The sequence below is a fragment of the Ambystoma mexicanum genome, chromosome 9, assembly GCF_040938575.1.
Source record: "Ambystoma mexicanum isolate Mex_15411 chromosome 9, UKY_AmexF1_1, whole genome shotgun sequence".
In the NCBI taxonomy this organism is placed as follows: Eukaryota; Metazoa; Chordata; class Amphibia; order Caudata; family Ambystomatidae; genus Ambystoma; species Ambystoma mexicanum.
The window spans coordinates 1,169,506,501-1,169,533,715 of record NC_090931.1 but is presented as its reverse complement, the minus strand read 5'-3'; positions in this window follow the sequence as shown (position 1 = coordinate 1,169,533,715).

The window sequence follows — 27,215 nt, the reverse complement described above, 5'->3', positions numbered from 1 at the left end:
ACATAGGGGGAGAGGAAGAGGTGGGAACCCTGGTGGCATGGAAATCGTTGGTAGCGGAACTGTTTGGAACGATACAAGATTTGACAGAATCCACTGAAAATGGGACCCCACCACGTGGTGCGGATACAAAGTGAGTGGAATAAATAGGATTGTAAGGGGGGATGGGATAAGGGGAGCAGTGACTAAAATTGTGTAACGAACAATGTGAAAACAGTACTATTGATATTTGCACTGGTTTGTATTGGTTTTGTTTGTTTGAATATGTAATAAAAATTGTTTAAAAAAAAAAGATGAATCATGGTAGTCACATAGCAAGACTTTTTGAAATTTCGCCAAACAGAATTACTGTTACTTCTTATGGTCAGCACGTGGAACCTGAAGTACCAGAAGTATCATGAGTCATGTGGACCTTTCAGTTACCCGCCATTTTGGAATCCCATTGGAGTCCATGGATATATACCATATAAAAAACCAGACAAACATAAGGAGACGTTGGTCGAGCGTTAAAAGATGCAATGTGTCCAAATACTGCCGTTTTTACAGTTATCAGCACACGTGTAATGATGGCATTAGTGTCTTAATTGTTAAATAATTAACACCTTGTGCACTATTAAACTTGTGCAGTGCGTCACTGTTAAAATGACATGCAATTGTATGTTTCTGTTGGCTTTATTTTAAATACATACAAGCACATTCACATCAAACCCGTTATTAATGAAAGTTGTGCACTCAGTTTTAAGAAATTCATCATACGGTTAATAATTTGTATTTAATAGCGCGCGATTGCTCACTTCACTGGACAGAAACGGTTAGCAAAGCTTTTAAACAAAACAAGAGGGGAGCATGTGCGTGCATGACTTTTAACAAACTCCTACAGAAAGAACAGATTAATTGGAGGCTGATTCACTGGTGAACAGGCGTTAGAGACAGAAGGACCTTCTCACATTTTGTTCTGTTACCCAGGCTGATACCATCTCAGGTTGGCAAGGAGATGTCGACTGGAGTGTTAGCAAATGTAACCGAAAGAAACGTTAGAATAACAGGTGCAAATCTGGAAACCGTTCGCATAATGCTGATCACACTGCCGTCTCCGTGTCGCTGCTGCCAAGTGGCCTCCTGGCACTTTTTTTGACACAGGTACCGGCCGGCTGGAATGTCAGCTAGACATTTAAACGCGGATTGGACATGGGAACCTGCAGCTGTCAAAACCATATTTCACACAATTCTTAAGCTCCTTCCTCCCACAAGATTTCGTTAAAAAAATGCCAGCAATGTGTGATTAAAACACATCAGAGCGGACAAAGAATACATTAAAACGAGGTTTTCTGAGGAGTGTCTCACCGCCTGTTTTGAATTGATTTTTAAAGTAAAGTACTGTTTCCAAACAGTCCTCTATCCCCTGTATAAGCGCCCGCAGCGGTGTTGCTAGGTCTGTAAAAGATCAGGACTCAGGGCTAGCTATAGAAATTAGCTAGCTATAGCCTTTTGGTTGTAGCCCCTGAGATTCTATCCAGGACGACAACCAAAAGACCAGGCCCTCAGCCAATAACCCCACCCCCCCCCCACCGGCAACGCCTCTGATTCATCCAGCAATACTTGGAAACATCACCCAGGATTAGCTCTGGCTAACAGGTGAAGCAAGTAGGGACTGCAATTGTATGTTCCGTGCAGGTCTATACGTTCTAAAGCATATTGGACTTTCTTCATATATGTTTGACTTAACGCATTGATAGTTTAGTTATGGAATATCAGGGAGAAGAAGCACTTTTGTTTGCAAATGAGAATTGCATCGGAAACAAATATTTCATATATGAATTATGTTCGTTAGTATCCTGAAGCAGTCTCTGACAGGCATGAAACAGTTAAAAAATACATGAAAAAAAGTAGGCAACTCAAATGACAGGCTGATATCTAACGAGTATAGCAGGGTTCCTTACATCAGAACACCCTGTTCTGAGGGAACTTGGGGTGGACAAAGCTTTTTTTTCTTGCCGACGTCGATATATTGAATGAGATTAAAATGTGCTAATAAGCACCTTGCAGTAAAGCTCTTAGAATATAGACGAATTTGGCATGAAATACTATGCAATAATGATACATATTATGTAAGAACACATAGTGTTATTATTATTATTATTATTATTATTATTATTATTATTATTATTATTATTATTATTATTATTTTATTTTTTTTTAATTATTTTTATTGTTATTATTATGTGTTGTTGCTATATCCTGAGGATCTTTATGAAATATTAATGCACATTCAATGACATATTCCAAATCTTGAGGCGATCATTGCAAAAACAGTGGCCAAACAAGCGGCACAAAAATCACATGTGCTTTTGATTGTGCACTACATCTTCAGTATTTCCTCCAGACTGACACTTTTCAGATCAAAGCGAGCGGTGACTGCCGAATTGTATCAACTGAGGCACCTCAGTTAGATATCTTGAACCAGCTCACAATCATTTGCGTGGAGGGTTCTATTTTTAGACACATGTATCGAAATGGTTGATTTACACATATTTTGCAAAACATTGATACTTCGTAATAGATGAAATAAGCTCTGCAGTAGAGCAACACATGATACAATTCAATAGATAATAGGCCACTTCGTTATGTCCACTTCATTTGAGGATGATATTGTACCAACCACCACTATCACATCACTAAAACGTGAATGGCAACACACATCAAATGTTCAACTGCTACCTACTTGTCTGATAGACACCAACTGATTCAAATGCCTACATTTAAATCAATGTGCCATCAAATTATTTGTGTTGTCCCCAAAGGCTGAATCCTAATGCTATGGATTTTCATTTAGTACATGGAGCATGTGTGAGCTATTATCGGTGACGCAAATATTTCTATCCACCAACGATGTCAGGATATCATATTTAAAGGGCAGCTTTGTTGAGGATACCCGACTGTCCAAACCCTGCATCACACACATCCCGTCTTGGATGACTAACACCCCCATTCCTCTTCAATTAAAAAGGAGTATACGGTCATTTGCAATTCAGAACAATAGCCACTGATCTAAAGTTGGTTAAACTACATAAAACTCCATGACTGAATTGGTCCAAAGTGCAAACCCTATGTGTTTCTTCATTAACAAAAGTGCATCCCTTCGACCACACATCTGGCTTACCTCTCACCTTCAAACACACACAGACAGTGGTAAAATGCTCCTATCTGATGTCACAAAGTTCACCAAATTGATAGCTGACATCTTAAAATGTGATCACAATTCCCTCTCACTGAGGGATGTGCACTTGGTGTCCATCCCAGCAATGATAACCTCAAAACTGCTTCCATAACCTCTATGACCCTGTTGTAATGAAAATGAAAGTTCAGTGCGGTATGATGGAACTCACTTATCAGCTGCACTGTAAAAGAGGAGGGGGCCATTTCTGATATAAGTGAAATAAAAGGCTTAATATAATTAATCCATAAATGCTGAGGAACGAGTAAGTATAATCATGTGTAGTGGTAGAATGAAGCATGGTAAATAGGCCCTTAAAGCTTGCTTCTGCTTTAAACGTGTGAGAGCATTTTGTTCACGGCAACGGCTGCTGCAGCTGGTGAATTAATGTAGAGTTTGCAATCCCAGGCTAGCACTGCGGGAAGAACCCAGTGGGTGCTACTTCTCGAGGTCAATAGATTAGAGCTCACACGTTCCCCCAGCAAATAATGAATACATGACCATTTCATAATTCAAAATCATTTATGAAATGTGATTTTCTATTGGAGTCAGCAAAGAATCAGGACAGTTTCAAATCACCCATAGAATGTTTTCCCGGGGAAACAGGCTAGCGTTTTCCCAATATGCAACGTTTGTGCATCAGTATGTCCATGGTTCAAGGCTCTGATGGTGACATGGTGGGCAGCCATTCCCGTGAGAATCTGTAATGCTCACCTCATATCCACGGGGGTGCCACTCAGTCTGTTTGGACCACTTCCAACCTCAAACCCTTTCCCTTGGACTCTTGTTCGGCTGAGGACCTGGTCTTGCTTTACTGTATGGTGCGCACTCCGTCCTGGTTCTCTTTGCAGGGGTGCGTTATTGGATGGGCGTGTCGCAACCTAGTTGCCTCACTGGTGCGGGCCCTCTGAGTCCAGACTTGCTGCAACTTCAGTTTGTCCAGGTAAGACTGCTGGTTTGGCAGTTTTGTCCTTTACTTTGCAATTTCCCCTATTAATGTCTCTCCTTCTTCCTTAGGTGCAAGAAGAGTTCTAATGGTGCTGCTTGGGGCTGCGCACGAGATGGTGAGTGAAGGTGCTATGTGCCTTTTCTTATGCTGGCCTGTTTGTTCTCTATTCCTTTCAGGCCGCTGTGATGTCCCCGAAAGGATGCTGCTGAGAAGATGGAGCGCAATGAGTAAAGCGTAGCCTGCACCGCTTTCTTGATCTTTTGTGTGCTAATCAGTGTTTCTTCTCTCTTGCAGGTCGTTCTTATGGCCCAAAGTGGACGTGGGCCGAGGGTGATTTAAACCCAGGTAAGCGGTAAGCATGCGATATTTTGGCTAGTTCCAGTATTGGAGTATAAACACTTACTAATGCTGTTAGTTTGTTCTCTTTCTTCCCAGGTTACGGCTTCTTCAAGATGGAGGGAACGTCGCTGAGATGGAAGATTCTCAGAACCCAGGAGCGGAGGACAGGAGCAGGATTCACTCACAGGTAAGTGTAGACTAACAGTGTTCTTGTTCTTGCAGGTTACCAGCTCCGGAATGATGGTGACTATCCGACCTGAACATGGTGAGAGTCACGCTGCCAAGTGCAGAGTAACGCAAAGTGTGTTTTTTCAGGCTGGGCGTGGCTTATATAGCCCCCAGGTAACCCAAGTACCCATCGGTCTGACCAACCCTAAAAGACTAGACCGCATAGTTCGGTTCTACAACTGAGCTATGTGGGGGCATTCATGTTGTGCCAAAGGCTATTGCCAAGCCCAGGTCTCAAGTTCATTTGCTTCACACATGAGCCTGGCACCAAAGGCGCCAGGACTGGCTCCAAGAGAGCCTTGGGAGAGATGGTGAGGCCTTTAAGGCCATGATGGAAGATTGTGGCACACCCCAAATGGCTTGCCTATTAGGTCCAGGGGCAGGGGCCATGACAGAATCTAGATGAGGCGATCTGGGCAGAATATTAAAGTTCTGCTGGTCGTCTCATATATTTTAATGGCTTAATTTTGTGCAGAGGGAATTGGGGGTGGATTGTAATGTCACAAGGTATAATTGCGGGCGGGGTGGGAAGGTCTGTGAACCCAATCATTGCTTGCGATGTATACTTTTCTATATGGGTTAAAAGTGTAAAGTCCAATCAAACTTGTGTGGGCAGATGTTTTCATGTTGCACGATCGCAAATGCTAATTATTTAGATTTCTTTAAAGTTGTTAGGGTAGGGGCAGTTCTATTCCACAATCTGTTTGAATTTGCTTTCTCAGCTGCACCTGGTGCCCTGAATAAAATTGTGTTACTTCTTGCACTGGCGTACACTCCTTTTTGACTACTTTTGTAACATTTTGTTGAGTTCTATGAGGCAACCCTCGATACAAGGTCACAAATATCCCTGTAACTGGTTGGAAAACTAATGATCACCAGTGACGGTGTATACCCAGACTGTCCTTTAGGCCCATAACCCCTGGTTAGTCCAACATGCCTGTAACCCATCTTGTCTATTGAGTTTCTCGACAAATTATAGCTTTCTAATTTGCTGGCCATCTAGTCTCCTTCTGGCACATTGTGGGATGTCTTAACCCACTAATCCAAGCACTGCAACATTAATGTGCATTGCTGGCAGCAAAACCTCAGAAATGGATGCCAGAAAGCATGCTGCTTGCTAGAAATCACCAGAAAGTGCGCAGTTAAAATATGAAAAATAGACCACCATCTACTTTTGCCTATGTCAGTGGTAACACGGGAGACCACTGCCAAAACCCATCATTTGGCTGCACACACAGCAAAATCATTGTAAAAGTAACAGAGCTGTTTTCAAAAATCTGTTTTTATTTGGTGTCGAATTTGCAAAAATCATGGCTCACCAACCACCCAAAAAGATCCAACCTCCTTGTTGGGTGGTGAACATCATTCTCCTTCAAGAATCTACATAAATATGAGGTCCACAGAAGTACATGTTATCTGAACAAAGTCCACTTTTGAGGATTGCTTGCTGGAAGAAATCTGTCAAAAATATGTGTAATACCGTTACTCACCTCTATCAGAAGCCGGCGATTTAAAACCATCATGTGTAAAGTTGAACATTGAACCCAAACTATGCCAAAGAAAGACTTGCTATCAGAAGCCTAAGAGGTAGATAAAATTCAAAACTATATTCTGAAAAGGCTTGAAGTAAGAAATGGTTTGATGTATTTGTGAAAAATGTGAGTTATATTTTAAGGCAAGACAATTTTTAGACATTGGGTTTAGGAGTTAAAGTTTCCCACACTGTGCTTCAAAGAAATTCCACACCTTCCCCCTGAATAAGCGAAACTTCCCCCTGCCCTTGGCTAAGAGATTGACAGGCTGTTGTGAAAGGGAACTAGGAGGGGCACCCTGGCCTGTTGCTCTGAGTGAAGACAAAGGAGGCCTTGGGCTGAATAGGAATGCTAATTCGGGTGTGACTGACAACAAACTGCTGGCAGGAAGAAGGACATGTGACCCTCTGAGTCAGCCCAGCTCTGGAGGCAGACCAGACTGAAATGTGGATTTAACATTGGATTATATATATGTTTTAGAAAAATGCTTACAACAAATTGCACTGAACTGACAAAAATGTGAAACTTTGCATTGTTAAAATGAAAAATTCACTCACAGTTTAAGACTAAGCTGGAATCCGTGCGATGTTCTGAGACATATACCGGAATTTATTCATATTGTAGATACTGTGTTTATGTTAGGAACATGAATAATTACAGCAATGTGCCCAAATGGGATATGCATGCATGTATAAAAATTGGTGCAGAACTAACATTGAGAAACCCACCAAAAGCACGAAAAAGTTGTCATTTACGAATCACAGCTCGTAGGAACATGGGACTTGAACAGAGACATGCCTTAATTAATCTGTGATGTGTATATGTAATATTAACAAGTTGTGCATATTGTAAATATGTTTTTTTATGAAAAAATATACTGTACAACACAAAGGAGAGGGTTTTTCCCTAAGCCATAAACATGACACAGAATGACACACTGCTCCTTTCTCCAATCAGGGGACAGGGAATCCTATTACCTATCAGATCCTTAGAGGGTTAGGCATAAAGAATCAGCATTCCCACCCACTTTGGAAATACATAAATGGGGACTGCTGAGGACAGACAAGACACACACGTTTCCACTCATCAACCGATTTCTTGGCAAAGCACCCTGCAGGAAGATCCAGGCTCCAGGAAGATCCAGACATAGATCCAGAAACCAGACTCCAGAACCAAGCTCTAGAACTAAACTCTAGAACCTTGAAGCAGAGAGGCCTAACCCAAAAGCTGAACCCTTCTCAGCAGACCTTCAGAATCTTTTGCAACCTGATTCTAACCCCTAAAACTTCCAAGGGGCATCTCACATTCAACAGCCGGGCTGTGCTGTTTTGCTATTCTAGCCAAGAACCTTGCTAGAACCCAAGATCCAGATCAGTCCAGCAGAGCTGTAACCAAGAACCCGTCAGATCCAGTCCAAGAGGCTGCGCAGACCAGAGTGCCTGAGACCTGTCCAGAGGCGAGAGAATCCCAGCCAAACCCTTGACCAGATCTTTGACGGGGCCCACTCCATTCCAAAGCCATAGGAGTGAGTATCTAGTCTAGAACTTTCCATAGTCATCTCTTAGTTTAAAGTAATCCTATTCCAACCATTTCAACCTATCCAGAACTGCATTATAGAATCTTGTGTCCATCCTGAATTCTTCTCATTATATTGTCTGTGATAATTGTAGAAATAATCATCTTTGAGCTGATATTTTTCTGAAGAGTGACAAGTGTTTTGACGGACAGAGATCAGAGCAGAGGCGCCGCTGATCTGGTGGCTGCCCGTTGAGTGTCTTGCTTCTTCATAGCCCCTTAGTATAAGCCTATCCTTGTTGGTAAATATTTAAAGCACAATCTTTCATTTTGAAACCTTGATTCTGTTTCTGAAATATCAACCTTCACAAAAACCTCTGTAATTTTTTAAACCGCAGGTCCTAGAACCGAAATGTAACTGTCATTTTGAAGCTAAGATCCTAAGCTTTCTAACAAACCTACGACATTCCAATTCCTCATAGTTTTGCTGGAATCGCAGAAAAGTTGCCGCAAATTGCAATTTAGCTCAATTTCACCACTTGTCAAAATAGCTGTTTCTTTTTTTCACCTGCTGAATTTCGTTTTCAATCTGATAATCATTCATGAATCATTGCTAGTGTTGACCTGAACCAATCCAAAGTAACTGCCACTTATCCTGAATCTCCTTTAAGTGAAGTAAAATCATTTTAGCATTTTTCACATTCATTGCAATCGCATTCATAAGCCTATTGACCTGTTTTAAAATCATACCCGTTCTCTCTAAGCTTGCTGGGGGGAACTGGGATTGAACTACATTATTGATTCTATTCCTGAAACCTGTATACCCTCATTTCCCTCTCTTCATATTGCATAGTGGGGGAAGTGAGTAATAACAGGGGGAGAAAGCGATTATATATCTTTTGATTGAAGTCATATCAAGTTTTTATTTCTGTGTTGCATTCTTTCCTATCTTGCATTTCCTTGAACTCTTACAAAGTATTCTCTGCTACATTATCCTTCCTATTCCTACTCCTAAGTGATTAAAGAGATTGTTGATATTGTAATATTACCCATTGTTGATCATTGTTCATATTCATAAGTGTGCTATTCATATATTATTCTATTCATAAAAGTGTGATATATATATTGTTCAATTCTTCAAATAAACCTTTTAATTTGCAAAACAACCCTACTTTTTGGCTCAGTGAGGTAGGGGAGATTCAAAGAGAGGGGCGTTATATAAGGGTTCATCATCAAGATTTAAAGAACTTTTGACATAAAAATATATAAATAAGGGTTTCCATTGGGCATCCAGACTAGGCATTGACTTAGTTGGAATGCTGGATTGAAGTCACTTACAACGTCCCACGTGGTCCTACACTATCACTGGTTAGTTATAATGTGGGGTGTATGTGTGTCATTTGACCTTCACACCCACTATAACGCCTCACTATTCTCCCTATTTCCCTAATCATTTAAGTCCTAGCAACTCCACCTACCTTCTATCTTCCCCATATCCTTCTCCAAAGTTTCTCTTTCCTCATACCTCTGCCCTTCAATGTAACAACCTTCATTCCTACCACTCTTCCCTCTTCTCCCCACTACTCCATATTCTCAACATTGCTACTAATCTTCACAAAGTACTGTTACTACTACTCTAGCTGCTACTTCTCTACACTCTTTTAACTTTCTCCATTGACATCCAACCTTGCAATCCTGAAATCAGCCCCTTGGGGTACTCCTCCATTTGTCCTAATACTCCAATTCCCTCCACACTGCCCATGTCCTACAACGCTCTCCTTCCTATGACTACTTCCTCCTCACAGTGACTACTCTCCCACTCTGCACCAATAATACTACTTGTCTTCCTGAAATGCAGGGGTTTCCACTACACTCAAACTAACTATTCTCAACCCCTCACTACTTTTCTGCAACAATATCCACCTCTCTGCTCACTCTGTACTCCTACACCCCTTTCTACTAGACTTACTATCTCCTAATACTCACTGCTTCTCACTCAATGACTACTACCCCAGTATCCTACTCCTATCTTCCACACTATCTCTAGTGCTCTTTCTCTTATACCTACTTTAAACTCTACTCCACACTATGTTCAATACAATAGACTACACTGAACACAACTAGTATCAATATTTCTCACAAAGACCTGACGTTTTACTAAGCTTTACCATCACCTCTTCAGCACTGCACCATCATCCCTCATCCACCTGCTCTCTCAGTCCACCTTCACCTCCTTATGTGACCTCCCCCGACCAACGCACATTGTGTCTTTCCTGCTGTCCCTTTTTACACTGTGGAGCAAGTAGTTCAATGTCTTTCTCCCATTCCCATTTTGTGCAGCCCTCCTCTGACAATCTGCACCAATCAGTGACGGTCTTTCCCCCAATTCACAGGTGAGATGTTGTATTAACCCCTCTAAGGTCTGCCCCATTTTCCAGCAGGATTTCACAGACAATCTATGATCATTTTCTGATCGTTTTTCTGTCATGCTGTGAGTCTGGAAATTTGTTTTTCTTATTTTGTGGTGAATGGTGTGCTTCTCTGAGGTGCTGGCTGCTGTAGGGATGCTGTGAAAGTGTCTGGGTTATCTTGGTGCATGTATTGCTGGGTTCCCCTACATTGGATTCCAGTTTATGTTTTTGTGGCTGCTTCCTAGGGTATTGTAGGCATTGTGGTTCTAAAAAAGTAAAGAGAAAAACATTGTCAAAAGTATATGGGGAGAAATTGACATCAACAAACCTGGTGGGACATGTGGGAAGATCATGCACTGGTGATCCCTAACCCTAATTTCCCATATGTGGGGTAGGCTGGTTCAGACTTTTCTCTTAGTTAGCCTATTGCGGCAAGTTGAGAAGGGCCCTGCTTTTGACAGGGGCATGAACCTGACCCAATCACAATGTTTTTTCAATATTTCCACCCCCTTATTGAATCTGTCTATTTCTTCATTGATGTTGTTAACATAGTTTAGATGTGTGTCATGTTTTCATTCATGTGTGCCATGAAGGACCTGTGAGATGAGTGTTGCTCCATTAACTCTGCCACAGACAATTCTGGCAATTTTTTGGTTGGTTTTGGTTGGTTAAAGCAGATCCATTTTAATTTCGATTCTCGGAAAAAGAAGCATAAATATATATGCTTCTTAGCCGCTTTTGTATTTTCCATTCTGTTCCTCTTTACAATGATGGTGCATGAGCCTCAGACACTGGTGTACCACTTGAGGGTTGCTCAAGCCTTAGCTAACTATCTGGTTCCACAGATGGTAGTGTATTGCTGCATTGCCCAATCAGTATGCAGTCTTCTCACACCCATAGCTTCTGATTCTCTGGTGCTTTCCCCAACCCCTTTTCACTGCTCTTGGCTCAACAGAGTAACCTCTTTCATTCTGCAAGTTATGAACCAGTATACCTTCTGTGTGAGAGTGAGGGGCCAGTAGGCCCCTGTCCCACCTTTCCTTTAGTACAAACTTGGACCATGTGTCTCCAATGGTGGGGAGTGCCCCCATCGCCCTTTTTTGTGATGCCAGCGCCAGTTGGCACTTGCGTAGATGGGGCCATTGTGTAGGACACAGGGCATCCATTTTGTGACCCCTTGACTCCATATTGGTAAATATGCCTCACTGTGATAATGCGGAAATGCTTCTCTCCCCTTTGCAGCGCCGTACACACAGCGTACATGGCCCCCACCTTTTCTCTCACTATGTCTGGGAAATTCCACAACCCCATTCTCACGCTCAAGCCGGAGGTAATTGCAACAAGGAACAAATGTAACATCTCATTCTTCCTCTGAGATCACTGCGCTGCGTGTGAACCGGCTTGAGCCAGGCGCTGTAGCTCATCCATCTCCACAAATCTGTCCATGCCCCCTCACCCTCGCTATTGTAAAATTACAGCCAGTATAACCCTGTGTCCCTGCAAGGTATTCTCTTGATGTGGCAGATATGCAACGTCGCCGCGATGCCCCCCTGGTGGGCCCCCAACTAACATTAGACTTCTTTTGCAGTATATTGTCTCCCACTACTAACAAATGCCAACTTGCCCTGCGTTCTTTACGAGTCCAGACCCTCGCTTCAATCAATGTTATCCAGATGGTCAAAACCCTTAACCTGATGCTCCATGTAAGCCGCTGTTATTAATGATGTAAATACATGAATGAAGTTTATAGGTTTACAATGATTTGTTCAAAAGAGTTGCAATGAACATTATTTAGTGCATGCTTCACAAAGATGTATTATGTTAGCTTAGTTAGTGGCTACCCCACTTCGCAGCAACCTGACCTTCACCCCGCCTGGACACTGACAGCCGGACCACGTGATGTTCACCCTCCCGCCAAAGGAACAACCAATCTGAATGAAACAGTGCCTCTACAACTATATAGTGCTATAATGACTGTCCAATCCTGTGCTGACTTAGTACTCTGTTAATTGCGTCATCTATGATGATTTTTCTCTTTATAATGTGATGTAATTGAGATATTTGTCAGAGCACTCTCGGGCAGAAGAGTTCTTTGGATGCCAATTATATAAAATACTTTTAGAAATCTCGCAACCTGTTCTCTTAGCCTCATTCCCCGTCAGGGGTGTGTCTCATGTATTTCTATTGCACGTCTAAGACGGGGAGGGCTCATACATTTGGTGACCCCGATGTGATTTGGGACAGGTGCCTCAAGGCCCGTGCCGTGCGGCGAGATCCGGGACGCCCGCCAGCAAAACCATCGTCTCTGCGGTCCACCAGCCTGTGCGCACAACGAGAAGGGGCCAAGGCTTCCTGGTTAACAAATACCCAACTGTAAAAGCTGCACGCCGAGGCAGGCCACCGCTTGGTTGGGGTGCGGACCAGATTGTGGATAGACCGTGAACGGTGACTCTCGGACCACCCGACTGAACACGTGAGTACTTGTTACGAAAGTTCCCAAGAGGTAAGAGAGGGGTTAAGAAAAAAGGGGAACAGGTGACAGTGGGTAAAAAAGGAAGTTAGGGTCTGTGTGAATGATACTGAGGCTTTTTTGATCTATCCTTTATATGGCCATTAGGTTTTGTGGAGATAAAGAAGTAAGAGAAAAGTGAGGAAGCCCGAATGGGGTAGAAGGCGGCGCTCCGTAGCATTGTCTCGTCCAGTGCAGATAAATAAGTAAAGATAAAGAGAAAATAGTAGGAGTCTCGTATATGTAGTAGACTAGGAAGAGTAATTTACAATATTCTTTTTCCGTGTAAACAGAGTTCTTGGTAAGGAAGTGAGAGGGAGTAAGAGGTGGGGAGTGCATGAGAAAAGTAGAGCAGGTGGTAATAAACTAAAGTAAGGGGAAAAGGGGAGTAAAAGCGCGATGTAGTACATGTTACATGTTATATGTTTTTACATTTATGTTTTCACGTGTGTCAAGGTGTTACATGTTGATCTGTTAGTAACTGTTTATGTGCATATATGTTGAAAAATATAATTAAGGTTGATTTAGAAAATTGAGTGTGCAATGTATACAAAAACGTTCTAAGTAATGGTAAATGACGAATGTCCATAATTGAAATAATTTACGGTTTAAGTAAGTAGTGAAAAGGGGAAAAGGTTCTTAAAAAAGTGTTGGTACCAAAAGGTATGAAGAAAGTTGCATAAGACATTGAGGTGAGAAGAGTGTCAACCAAGTGCCTGTGTGTCTACACGCAGGAAACTACACTATCATGGGGGGAATAACACTGTTAGCACACATTTGCCAACATCTTCCATTGTATAGCAAGAAGATACAGAAGTATCATGAACAATGGGTGGCAGAGATAAAGGGAGACAGCATAACACCCATATGGCCGGAGGGAGGATCTTTTGATAAGAGGGTACTGGATCTAGTATCTACACATTTGCTGGCGAGATATAAAGGAAAACAGTTACAGAACAGAAGGGAAGTGTTAGATTTGTGGTGGATGTTTGAGGAGATAACGCCTGTAGGTGAGGTAAGTACGGATAAACCGATCGAGAAAGAGAAAGCGCCAGAAGAGACAGGTGGGACCGCAAGGGGAGAATGCACTACAACCACAACAGAGAATGATACAACTAAAATATACCCCCTGATGACAAGGCCTGCAGTTGGATATAGCGAGCCCCGATATGTGCCCACGTGCCCCACCCCGAGTACTTCAGCAGAAGCAGCAGCCACTGCACCACCCCGTATGACAGAGGGGCTGTACGGCCCAACTAGTGCTCCACCAGTAAACCTAGCATGGCTAACTGGGGATTTAGACAGACAGCTTGCACACGCACAGATAGAAATAACACGATTAAGAGCGTTATGCAATAGGGGCCAGATGTTACCAGGGGGAGGGGAAGTGCCACCATTAGCGGCGGCAGACCTCACGCCCCCACCAAGTGTCGCAGGGGAATCAGCGCCAGCGACGCTAGTACCATCACAATCAGCGCCATCACAATCGGCCCCAATACCAAAAGGGCAAGAGCAGGAGTTCCTGTTCCAATTTAAATGGTAAGCCAGTGGGAATAATACACCCAACAACCCCAGAGAGCCAGCCTTGGGAAAGACAAGAAGAAGAAAGGGAGCAAGAAGAAGAAGTAGAAGAGGTGTGGAGCGATCTCGATGAATATGAAGAAGGGGTAGCGGCGGTGGGATCCCCACTGCCATTCCATTTCGATGACCTAGATGAAAGGTCGCCACCAAGATGGCAGGGCAGGTTGAGTCAGCGAGTAGGAAACATGCTGGTGAGTAAGACAAAGAAGGGGACAGTAAGTAAGACAGGAAGAAAGCACAAATTACAAATGCCACTGATACACAAAGGGGTGGAAAGGCCGCACTACATTCCATGGGCTCAAATGGATAAGAACAACCTGTTGAAACTTCTCCCCCCACTCTCGGGTGGGGCGGGGAAATGGATACACACATTTGAAAAGAACACACTAGGAGTCCCATTAGCAATAGGGGATGTGAAATGTTTGTTGGTGTCCGCTGTTGGTGATCAAGCAGACGCAGTGTGGGTGAAGCCGGGGTTCCTGGGAGTGACCATGAGTTCTGACCGCCATGCTGGATCGCCATTCAACAACGTTAGAGCACAAGTATGGGATGCATTGTGGCTCATGTCTCCAGACATTCCAGATTTACACTTAGTGATGCAGTGCACGATGGGAGAGGAGGAGGAGCCTATGCAATTCATCCTCCGGGTGCAAGACCTGTGGAGAAGTGAAACAGGTATGATGTGGGATCAATCCACTGCCCTGTTTTATTTTATAATTAAAAAGGGGCTTCCAAAGAGGTTCAGAAGGCCTTGGATAAAAATGCTGGGATAGAAGCCAAAGGCTGGCCTGAGATTCAGAGCATAATTGTACATCACTGGAGGAGGATCAAAGAAAGAGAAAAGGAGATAGCGCATAAAAGGTTGGCAGACGAAGCAACATTTGTACAGAATAAATTAGTGAAGGTCGCAGCACTGAACGCAACCACATCAACTGATAGAAGCAGTGGAGGGGATGACAGAGCAGGAAATGCACCAGTCAGGATGGCTGCAATATGGGCTGCAGGAGGACAAGAACAGTGGGACAGAGAAGAACAATACGGGGGGCCCCAGTGGCAAGCAAGACCAGCAAGAGGACGGGGTGGGTACAGAGGGCCAATAGGGGGATTCAGAGGAATGGGAAACAAAGGATTTGGCAGGCCTGGGATGAGAGGAGGACAACACGGATCATGCTGGAACTGTAGAAGGTGTGGGCACTATTCAAGAGATTGTAGAATGCAACCAGTGGGGTACTTTCAAGGACAGCCCCCTATGAGAAATGAACAGCAATACGGAAATCCACACCCAGGTAGCCCCTATGGGATACCTAAGGGAGGGGGCAGGCAACATGATCAATATTATAATGAGCCCCAAATGCAGCAAAGACAGCCACCCCTGCAACAGCAGCCACAACAGAGGGGATTGAAACAGCCTATGGCCAGACAAAATACAGTAGGGAATGTAAACAATGACATTTTTGTGACATCAGCTAATGGTGCACCTGCACCTTTTTTTCGCGGTGCAGCGATAGTTGGAGATAACGTCTTCTCTTTGCCATGAACTGAGACTTTCGCAGATTAGGACAGCCCACAGAGGGCACTTGCGTATCCAGTCCTATCCACTACCCTACGTGCAGAAGAGAAAGCACTAGTGGGAGCAGAGATGGGAAACAAGCAGTTTATCTTTATGGTAGACTGAGGAGCGGAAAAATCATGTCTTATGGAAGGGCGGTTTCTGCTCTCGGGAAGAAATTTGAAAACACAGGGGTTCTCTGGGGCTATTTTAAAAGTTCCTTACACAAAAGATCTTGACATAACAGTGGGGGGAAAAACAGTGTGGGTACCCTTACAGTATCACGAAGACGCACCAATACATTTTCTGGGAAGAGTTTTGTTGAGTAAGTTAAATATGACTATGGCCCTCATTACGACCCTTGCGGAAAGGGGTTTACGCCGGCGTAATGCATGGCGTACCTTTCCGCCTTACTACGAGTTCCCGTAGCGCCATGGTGCTTTTTTCGCCTGCTTTTTCCGGGCGGAAAAATCCATGGCGCTACGGGACTTGTTGTTAATTACGCCACCGTAATTTACGGTGGCGTAATTAACGCCTTCCCCACTCCCATTATACCCTATGGGGCAAAAATGGGAATGGGGAAGGGTAAATGGGGATTGGGGACTTACTGCCCCACCAAGGTCGGAATGGGGCGGTAAGTCCGCCAACCACCATGGCGGAGTTGGCAGCTTTGCGCCATGGACCATGGTGCAAATTGCACCATGGTTCTCCGCCAGGGTCGTAATGAGGGCCTATCTCTTTTACCGAGCGGGGAATAGTGTGTTCAACCCCAGGAGTATGCCCTGTACAAGCAATGCTAATGATCAGTACTATGACAAACGAAGTTGCGGTAAGAGGGGTGCCCATTGACATGGACATGTTCGTTTACGGCATCAGAGTGTTGGCCCGGGTGGTGACAGAAATAACAAGAAAGGAATGGAGGGTGCCCTCAGATTTTATCTTTTGCCCAATTGTAAATACAGACTTTGTACCAGGAACCATGTTGTCTATTGATCTAGAGGTTCAGGTCTCAAGCAAACGTATCGCAGTGGTAGGACTAGACACACATGGATGCGAATGGAGAACGGTACTATGCACAGACCGATACATAATGTAATGCGATTTAACTGATGAAAAGCTTTTCACTGACAATGAGAGTGATGGAGAATTAATAATGGAAATAGGTATACCATGTAACATCATGATTCAATGCAGGGAAATACACAGCCCACTCATGCTCAGTGTTAATGTGCCGCCTACAATATTTGAGGAAGATATGGAAAGAGTACTGCCTGAGATTTGGATCACAGGTCGCCATGATGTAGGGTCATTTCATGAAGTAGCACCCATTAAGATAAAATTGAAGCCAGGTGCCATACCTCCAAGGGTTAAGCAGTACCCACTATCAAAAGAAGCGGAGGAAAGGATCAGAGAAACAATAAGTGCTCTGTTAAAACAAGGAATAATAGTCCCATCCAACTCCCCATGTAATACAGATATTTTTCTGATCAAAAAAGCAAAAGGAGGGGTGTGGAGAATGATACAAGACCACCGCCCACTGAATGATGTCATTCAGAAAGAGTTCCCATTAGTGCCTAACCCAGCATCAATATTGTGCAGCATACCGAAAGAGGCCACATGTTTTACGGTGGTAGACCTGAAAAACCCTTTCTTTTCGACCCAAGCTCTCAGTACCTCACAGCGTTCAGGCTAGGGGGGAACAGATATGAACATTGCAGGTTACCGCAGGGATATTGTGAAAGCCCTAGCATTTTCAATAGGATCTTACATGAAGATCTTGGAAATATTGATGTAGAGAGAACAATGATACAGTATGTAGATGATTTGCTCATCTGCAGCAAGAGCGAAGAACAGTGTAGAGAAGATCTGTAGCACTGTTGAATTTGATAGCTACAAAAGGATACAAGGTAGACAAAGGAAAATTGCAATACTGCCTAGCAGAGGTTCTGTACCTAGGGCAACTAATATCCAAAGCTGGCAAAAGAATACTTCCTGATAGAGCAGCTGCTATAGCCACATGATAATACCGAAAACAGTAAAAGACATGCAAAAGTTTCTCGGCATATGTAATTACTGCCGCGCCTGGATACTTGATTACACAGCCTACACGCGCCCATTGCTACGAGCACTAAAAGAGTCCCAAAAGAATAATGCCCCAAAAAATTAACTAATTAAATGATCACGCAGTACTTCAAGTTACAAGACCTGATCGCACACGCACCAGTTCTCGCAAACCCAGATTATGACTGGGAATTGTACCTATTCTCACACTGCAACGGCACACTGATGACTGCAGTATTGACACAGAAAACATCACTAGGCCACAAGCCATTGGCCTACTAAAGCAGAAAGCAGGACGCGGTAATGCAACGCCACTTCACATGCGAGCAAGCTCTCGCTGCGGCAGCCTTCGTCATTGAAAAAAGCGCCACAATTGTAATGGGCTGCTCAGTGACACTGTACGCAGAGCATTCACTCTTTGCGATTTTAGAGCGATCCAAATAAACATTGACAACACAGAGGGCAACAGTTTACAAAATAATAATATCCAGCCCAAATGTGTATGTAGTAAGATGTAAAATAGTAAATCCAGCCACGTTCATTATAGAACCATGCACTGTAGAAGACATGCAGGAGCACGACTGTGCCACATACGAGGGATAGGAAGATGATATCCCCAAAGCAAGTGAGAATGCATTATAGGAAGGGGAAATATACTTCATAGATGGGTCAGCATCTATAGACACTGAAACAGAGGGAAAACATGTGGGGATGGCAGTGGCAAGAATGGACGAAGACAACTATGAAACGAGTGTCCAAAAATGCCTCCCATCTCATTATTCCGCACAAGCAGCTGAACTGTTGGCATTAATTGAAGTGCTGCATACAGCAAAAGGATGTGCAATGACCATATATTTGGATTCAGCATATGTCACAACAACAGTACATTCAGGATTATCACAATGGCGACGAAGAGGGTTTCGAAGGGCAGAAGGGTCACCAGTACAACATGCTGCACTACTAAATGAACTAATAGAAGCACTAGCAGAACCATCAGTAGTGGTGGTGGTGAAATGCCGAGCCCATACTAACAACACAGATGCAATCTTATTAGGAAACGCGGCAGCAGACGCAGCAGCGAATGACACCTCGTATTTCAATGTACCCCCAACAATTGAATGCATTGTCAAAACACCCACTGCACAAACATTAGAAGAAGGGTATAGCAATACACCAATAACACAAATAATAGAGCTGCAGAGGAGAGCACAATAGAAGAGTTATGGGCCAAACGAGGGTGCAAGCAATCATTAACAGATCTGATCTGGAGACAGGAAGTAACTGGGAAGGTAGTAATGCCAGTGGAACTATTGGAAGTGGCACTCCAGCAGCTGCATTTCCCGGCCCATGTAGCGAAACAACATATTGCAGCAGAGATACAAGAGCACTGGTTTGTTCCCAACCTGCAGGAACATTTGTCAAAATTCACCATATAATGCACCACATCCCAAACATACAGTTCAGGGATGACCCTAAGAAAATTGCGAGGAACTTTACCTCATTCTTTGGGGCCCTTCAGAGAGCTCCACATTGATTATGCAGACATGGGGGAGAGATGTAATGGGCCAAGGTACTTGATTGTGGTGGTGAGCCCCTTTTCAAGGTGGGTGGTGGCAGGACCATGCCCCCACCCGGACGCGAAGTGTGCTGCAAAGTTATAGGTGCGGGAGGTGTTCTCAAGGTGGGGAATTTGCGATACAATAAGATCAGAAAATGGCACCCATTTAGTGAATTACCTCTTCAAGGAAGTGACATCGCTCCTAGGGGTTAAGCACAAACTGTGTTCTATTTATCATCCAATGGCTAACGGAATAGTGGAAAAAATCAACGGCCTGCTCAAAAGTAAATTGTCAAAGTTGTGCAACACACTCAAGAACAACTGGGTGTATTGCCTGCCCCTAGCACTGTTGCAACTCAGAACGCAGCTAAGCAAAAAACACCATTTAAGCCCCCATGAAATTGTGACGGGCAGGCGTATTCATACACCACTTTTCCCAATAAAAAAAGCATCAGATGCACACCGGGCTGCCACAGTGCTGGGGGAAGAATTTAAGGAATATCTTACCCAGTTGACGCGCGCAGTACGAAGCATAGCGCGACAAATTGCACCACCCTTTACTGAGAATGCTGCGACAGACACTGCAATGCTGGCCCCAGTCAGTCCAGGTAGCCCATTAATGCCAGGAGACAATGTGTATGTAAGGAGTTTTGTTCGGCGGTGGAACTCGCTGTCAAGTTTACTAAGGAGATAGGGTTTCAATCCCCTCTCCCGAACCACAGAAGCTGAATAGACCGACCCTCCCGCCGTGGTTGGCACGGGCCTCTGAATGGAAATACACAGATAACCACGTGGCAGCCAATGGAGGGAAGACAGAGTTAGGGAAAGGGGGTGGAATGACAAAGGAAAGGTAGGGAACAGACAACATGCATTTGCAATACAATACTTAATCCTGAACCAAAAAATATAGTCTAGTACTTCCTACTTGATACTACCTGTTTTACTAGCCTCCTAAGCGCTTAGGGTTCTAATTACCCTTTACCATGACCATACTTATGACCGTGTAATTATAACATGTAGCTAACACATAGCAGACAAGAGCGATACAAACATAGTCAACATATACATGGCCCCAAGGACTGACATTGAACATGAGCAAACAGAAGCAGTAACATAACCCAAGTTTTCCCTTCAGAATCGAAATGAACAGTTTTGCCCTTAATCTCTTAGGAGAAATGTTCCTGCGGTAAGTATTGCCTCATACTTTTCCAGGAGATAATGTTACAAACAACCTGTGGACTTGCCAAACTTAATTGAGTCTTTTAATGTATCAAGTAAACATAATTCTTGCCAATATAAACAAATACTTATCAGGATACTTATCTTCGAGTCCGTGTGACTCACAAGTACACCCGGACGATCTGATATGACGCCGTGAAAACAGCGCCGCCCCGTGGAGCAGCTGCCGCGTATAGAAACAAAGGCAGCAGTCTGACAGGAAGGAAATGTTCACCGCTGCGTCCCGAGAGGTATGCGGAAAGATGCGCGAATGCTCGCGTTGCATTCCAAGTTAACCAGCAAGGTTAACCATGCTCGGACCAGACGCTGTCCTTACTGCCGAAAGCCTTTGTCTGCCTTCCTGGACATAAATCATACGCTCTTCCTCCTGCGTTCCTCACACAAGCTGTCGTGGCTGCCCGTGCTGCACAACATTAATTATCAGCACCTGTGCCAGGGCGGTTAATGGCTAAATACACCAGTAATGAACTCCAGCTGTCTCTTAGCGCGAATCCAAGACTACATTGTGCCTCTAAGCATGCTGGGAATCGTGGTATTTTCCCTATTTCCTACAATATTGTCGTCTAGGCTTGCCCCAGACCCTATTCCTGACACTCGCCGAGGTTTCATGGACCTTATGAGGTCATTTATTGCACACCCACAGCTGTAAAAATCAAGGGACTGTAATATTGGGTGCATCTCTCAGGCATGAGAAAGGCACACGATAGTGCACTCCCTCAATGTGAGCAAATAAGCAACACTGAAATAGTCAATGAAGTGGAAAAGTAATTGCAAAAAGGGTAAAACAAACAATGCATATGAATGTGCTTGCATGTCTCTCTCTCTCTCTCTTGCTTTTTCTTTCTTTCTTTCTTTCTTTCTTTCTTTCTTTCTTTCTTTCTTTCTTTCTTTCTTTCTTTCTTTCTTTCTTTCTTTCTTTCTTTCTTTCTTTCTTTCTTATTGCGTAAATGTAAAACAAAGTGTGTACCTAAAGAAATGATGCCAGTAGCTCAGTATAAGCAAAAGGTACAATGAGTAGAAAAGTGTTACATAGAAAGATTTATAGTAACACGTAATAGACTAATAAGGAGAATATTACACTCAGTAATGAACTATGCAATGTGAATAATTAATGTATGCTCGTCACTTAACCATTTTATATCACCCCTCCAGGTAACACAATGGCCGAAAGGAGCGCGCTCTCAGACAATGGCTTAATGTTAGTTAGCGATAGGATTGCCAATAGAGCCAATAAGTACAGTAATGCTGAGTGTGCTTTGAAGTATTCTGCTGTCTTGTTGTCCGTAATGCTATTCTTCATGGCCTGGTACTACACCATCCTATGCATTGCCCATGATATGAATAAAGGGGGGAGCAGGGCACAGCTAAAACGAGAAGGGTCAGTTCTAATATGGACAGGGGTAAAAACAATGTGGAGAGAAAACTATTCTGCAAATGATTATGATGCTAATTTAACCTACACTATGGTGCACTATAATGACACAACAGCTGCCCCTCTCCTGCCAATTGCTGCTATAAGCTTGTACACTGACAATGAAACCAACGAATATGATGGTGACTATTTTTGGTCAGATGAATTAAACCCAATGCATGTTAATGCACAGACAACTAGGACCCTACCTCACTTTATATTGCTCCTACTCATGAATCACTAGAACCACTAGCTGAACACACAATGAATAATATTAATGACACAGCATGGGCTGGGGTGTTCCCAATAAACTACCGAAAGGTTAGAAGTTATCGCAAGGGAGGAAAAAGCAGAAGAAAAAGGGGGCATCGGAAAATGATATGACATCTACCATGGCCTGGGATTAGACTAAATAGAAGACCCCTGCCACCCCACCAGTCAAATAAATGGTACTCAGACATGAGACACAAATGAGAGCTGTTATGTCTGCTCACTCATACCGCATGCATCAGGAACGCCCAAAATACTCGTGCCACAAGAGGTGCCCTTGTCAGACGCCCAATGCTCAATTCATCTTGTATTGTGTAGGATTCGGAGCACCTTCCAAGCACACACAGTTACAATAGAGATGCTGCAGAATGAGAGAACATGCACAAGCAGACGCCAAGGAGTAATTTGCATCAAAGAACCATTCTTTGTCATAAAAGGAACAAGATTCACGGAAAACAAATGTCATCACAAAACAATCGAGTGCAAAGCTGAGCGACTCAGTGGACTCACTGAAGAGAACTTTCAATGGGTAAAAGAAACATGTGCCCCCGTATGGTCTCAACACATTGCCAAACTAACGTGGGTCACTGCACTAGAAAAGCCAATCAAGATGCAAAAAGAGATACCACATGAACTATGCTTTCACAGAGAAGGAACAGTGCCCATGGGTGTCAACAAGCAATGCAATAAGACAATAATAATTCCATACATGAAGAAAGGCACAGCGCCCTCATGGACATGTATTGGACCTGCGGCAAACAAGCATACCTGCATCTCCCGGCGTCGTGGACGGGCACTTGCGCCCTAGCCACCCTACATTCGGCTCTGATGGTAATCCCAGAAAGCCACATCCAGGGGGGAAAAGGAGAATCGGCTAGCGTATCGGCAGCAGGGCAATCGGCTGACATATCAGCAGCGCCCCAACCAGTGGTAACAGAGCCTCCAGCATATGAACTGTTGTCAGAAAACTACTTAAAAAACAAACTGTCTCGCAAAAGGAGATCATCCAATTACATCTCCTCTGAATCATCTGCTCTTCTTCCTGAGATCCTGCTAAAGTATAAACTCTTCAACTCTGCAGAGACATTCTTTGCTTCACTCCTCAGACCAAGACTCCAGGCCCGAACTAACGCCAAGTGGTTACAGATAGTCCGCTGGGAGCTGATACAACTCACCAACGACACTGAAGAAGGGTTCAATGTGATAAAACTGGAGCTCCGTGCTTTGCGCCTAATGACAATGCAGAACTGGTACATCTTAGATCTCCTTACGGCGATGGACGGCAGTGTTTGCCGAGAAATCGGGAGCGCATGTTGAACATTCATGCCATCTGAAGATGCAGATAATGGAACACTTTCCCACGTGATCTCAGCAGTACACAGCCTGGGAGAAAGGATGTTGAAAGAAGGGGGAGTAGAACCAAGCACTTGGTTTGACAACATGTTCGGCTGGATACCGTCCAGGTTCAACACAATGATGACAATTTTCCTTCCTATCATCGTTTTCATAATCCTATTTTTCTGTGTGTGCCAATTAGGTATCCGATGTTGTACAAAATCTACGCCTAATTCAAATATGATGATGGTAATAATGGGCCGACAAGCAACGGTAACAACTATGATAGATGCGCAGATGCAAACTGGGGAACCGAACCCACCAAAATATTGCATGACAGCGGTGTACTGCCAGAATGGGGACATGGTCGACAATTTATATCACACCACAATAAAGGAACCAAGATAGCTGCAATGGTACAATGAAGTGTGGGTGGACCTGGATGGGGATGGAGTGATATATATGACATGCACCGCTGATGAATATGCAAGAAAAGGGCACAGTCTAAAAAGTGTATGTAGGGCATGGATGCCCATAAAAGGTACACCAGCCTGGGATGAAGCAATAGCTGAAGCTGAGTATTATCGAAGAGAGAACAAAAGAACTAATAGTTTGTTATGAAAGGGGGGAATGTATGTGAGTGAGGCCCCCCGTCCCACCTTTCCTTTATTACAAACTTGGACCATGTGCCTCCAATGGTGGGGAGTGCCCCCATCACCCTTATGTGATGCCAGCACCAGTTCACACTTGCATAGATGGGGCCATTGTGTAGGACACAGGGCATCCATTTTGTGCCCCCTTGACTCCATCTTGGTAACTATGCCTCACTGTGATAATATGAAAAGGCTTCTCTCCCCTTTGCAGCACCGCGCACACAGTGCACATGGCCCCCACCTTTTCTCTCACTATGTCTGGAAAACTCTGCTCAAGCCGGAGGTAATTGCAACAAAGAAAAAATACTTTATGCACACTGTGAAGTACTGCAAAACACTGTTTACTGTGGTGGAACCCTGCACGAGTGATATTCTGCGTTTCTTTCACGGACTTTGTGTCTTGGACATTACCAGTGTAACGCTGCCAGCTCTGCTTCTGGAGTACTGTTATTCAGTGACACCGGAGCATTACTGTCCCTTTAACAGAAAACGTTGGACCAGGCTTGTGACTCCGCCTCCAGCTCCCTGCCACTCATGCTTGTAAATACCCAGCAGGCAGCGCACTTGCGCGTGCACCGTGAAGTACTGAAAAGTACTGTTTACTGTGGTGGAACCCTGCACGAGTGATATTCCGCGCTTCTTTCACAGACTTTGTGTCTTGGACATTACCAGTGTATCGCTGCCGGCTCTGCTTCTGGAGGACTGTTATTCCAGTGACACCAGAGCATTACTGGCGTTTTAACAGAAAAAGGTGACTGTATGCATGGTATGCTTTAGATAGCTTGTACGAGTGTTGGATTTACACTCGGCCTGAGACTTCAAGTCCCTTTTCTATTTTTCTTTTTGTTCTAAGGTTGCACCGGGCTGGTGACTCCGCCTCCGGCTCCCCGTCACTACCACCCTCCTTGTAAATATCCAATGGGCAGCGCGGCGCAGGGTGCAAGGCTATAAGTTAATAGTATTTGTATACCTATTGGTGGAAAGTTCTTGTGCGCCCAACACTGAGGTGAGGGTGGGCTGAAAGCCCCTCCAACTATTACGATTAAAGCTGTTGGTAATAAGCATTACAGCCTGTGAGCCCTACTACCTCAGAGTGAAAACAAGAAAGCATGATTCTCTGGGCGTAGGAAGAAAGACCTGTTAGCAATTAAGAATAGGTCTATTTCCCTTACTTGCTCTACCCCTAGACAAGGTTTGGCTGGTATTGGAACGTTGGGGAATGCCAACATTCGGCAATTTTGTAATGGCTCTTTATCAGCTTTTAGAGCTAAAACTGTAACGTTGGGTGCGGTGATAATTGAAAAGGCCAGGATTAACAGAAGCCATGCAGAACCCTGTAAAGGAAGCGATCTAGAGCTTACTGAGGGATCGGATATTGATCATCTAAGTGTAGTAGGGGGTGAACACCCCCTATGCAACAGTCCTTAACTGACACCGCTATTTTGAAATCTTTACCTAATACTTTCCCGTCATCTAAAATACCTGAACTGAATCAGCAAGTGACTAAGGATATGGTGGTTATTGATTTGGAACCTAATGATTCAGTGTTTTCTAATAGTGTGATGTCAGAAAACCTCTCAAGTTCCCCTGTGATGTTTTCTGAGAGTGAGCAAAGTAGTGAAGAATCCTTCCCCGAGGATGCTCCTGAGTCCCCAATTAACATACTAATGCTTAATCATAGTACAAATACATCCTTCTTCTTCCATCAAGTGGATAATAATATGGTGAATATAATTCTCCAATCAATGAATGTAACAATGCAAGCTCTTTTTAAAATGTTGAAAATATGCAAGTATAAATGATTCACGCAGGATGGAAAATTGGAAAAAATACTACTATGGCAAACTCAGATTGAGGTCTATGCTAGAGACAATAAAGTCAATGATAGAAAGGGCCAGGGAGGTGAGCTCTCGGTAGCCACCCAAACAGAAATCCTGATGGGGCCTTTCCATCCTTGTAATAAAAGTAACCCCGAAAAAGCAAGAGAGGACACTGGCCCCATGCTCCCCTGTATCCCTGAGATTATATATGGTAAGACGCTGACTCCATCGGGGCACTTGGAAGGGAACACTGATATGATTGAGCAAAGTGGCACCAAACAAAATGAAAAAAGAGTACAAACTAAATCGCGGGTGTTGGGTCCCCTCTGAGGTAAAGAATCAAAAGAAACAGAAAGACATGATGAAAAAACTCCCTAAAAACCAACAGGCCCCCAAAAGTGCTGGTAAAGCATCAGTAAAAAATTTCTTTAAAACTATTTCTCTACCTAAGAGAAATACTCTAATAGCCTATCAAGCGATCAAAGAAAAATACCAGCAGTTAGTACTATCTAAAAAGAATGACACTCTCAAGTTTGTGCCAGTACAGGCTATGGAATATCCTCCACTAGATGAGTTAATGGAAGTGTTAAATGTAGAGAACATTGAGGAGTTGAATGTTCAGAATCAGGAGCCGCTGAGACCTCAAGTAGGACCCAGACAAGCACCTCAAAAAAGGGGGGGAGTGATGTACAACTAATGGTCCAAAGGATTGAAATCAGGAAAGCAGTTGATGCATACATGACTGAAGCTCGTAACCCTTCTGTTGTACCGCCCCCTACCCTTGATACAGGTGGAAATGTTACTGGTTACCTACAGTTACAGCATGTTATCGCTAATAAGGAGAAGGAGGGCGATAAAATCAAGCATAAAATGTGCTGTGAAGGTGAGTGTACTGAGAAAAGAACTCTTGTTAAGGAAGGCGAAAAGCTGTTGATAAGGACTTTACCTGACACTGTTCAGGGTGATCTGAGAACACTAGAAAGCAAATGCCAAAGTGATTGGGAGGGGTCCCAGAAATATATAACTGGCACTATTATTAATCTA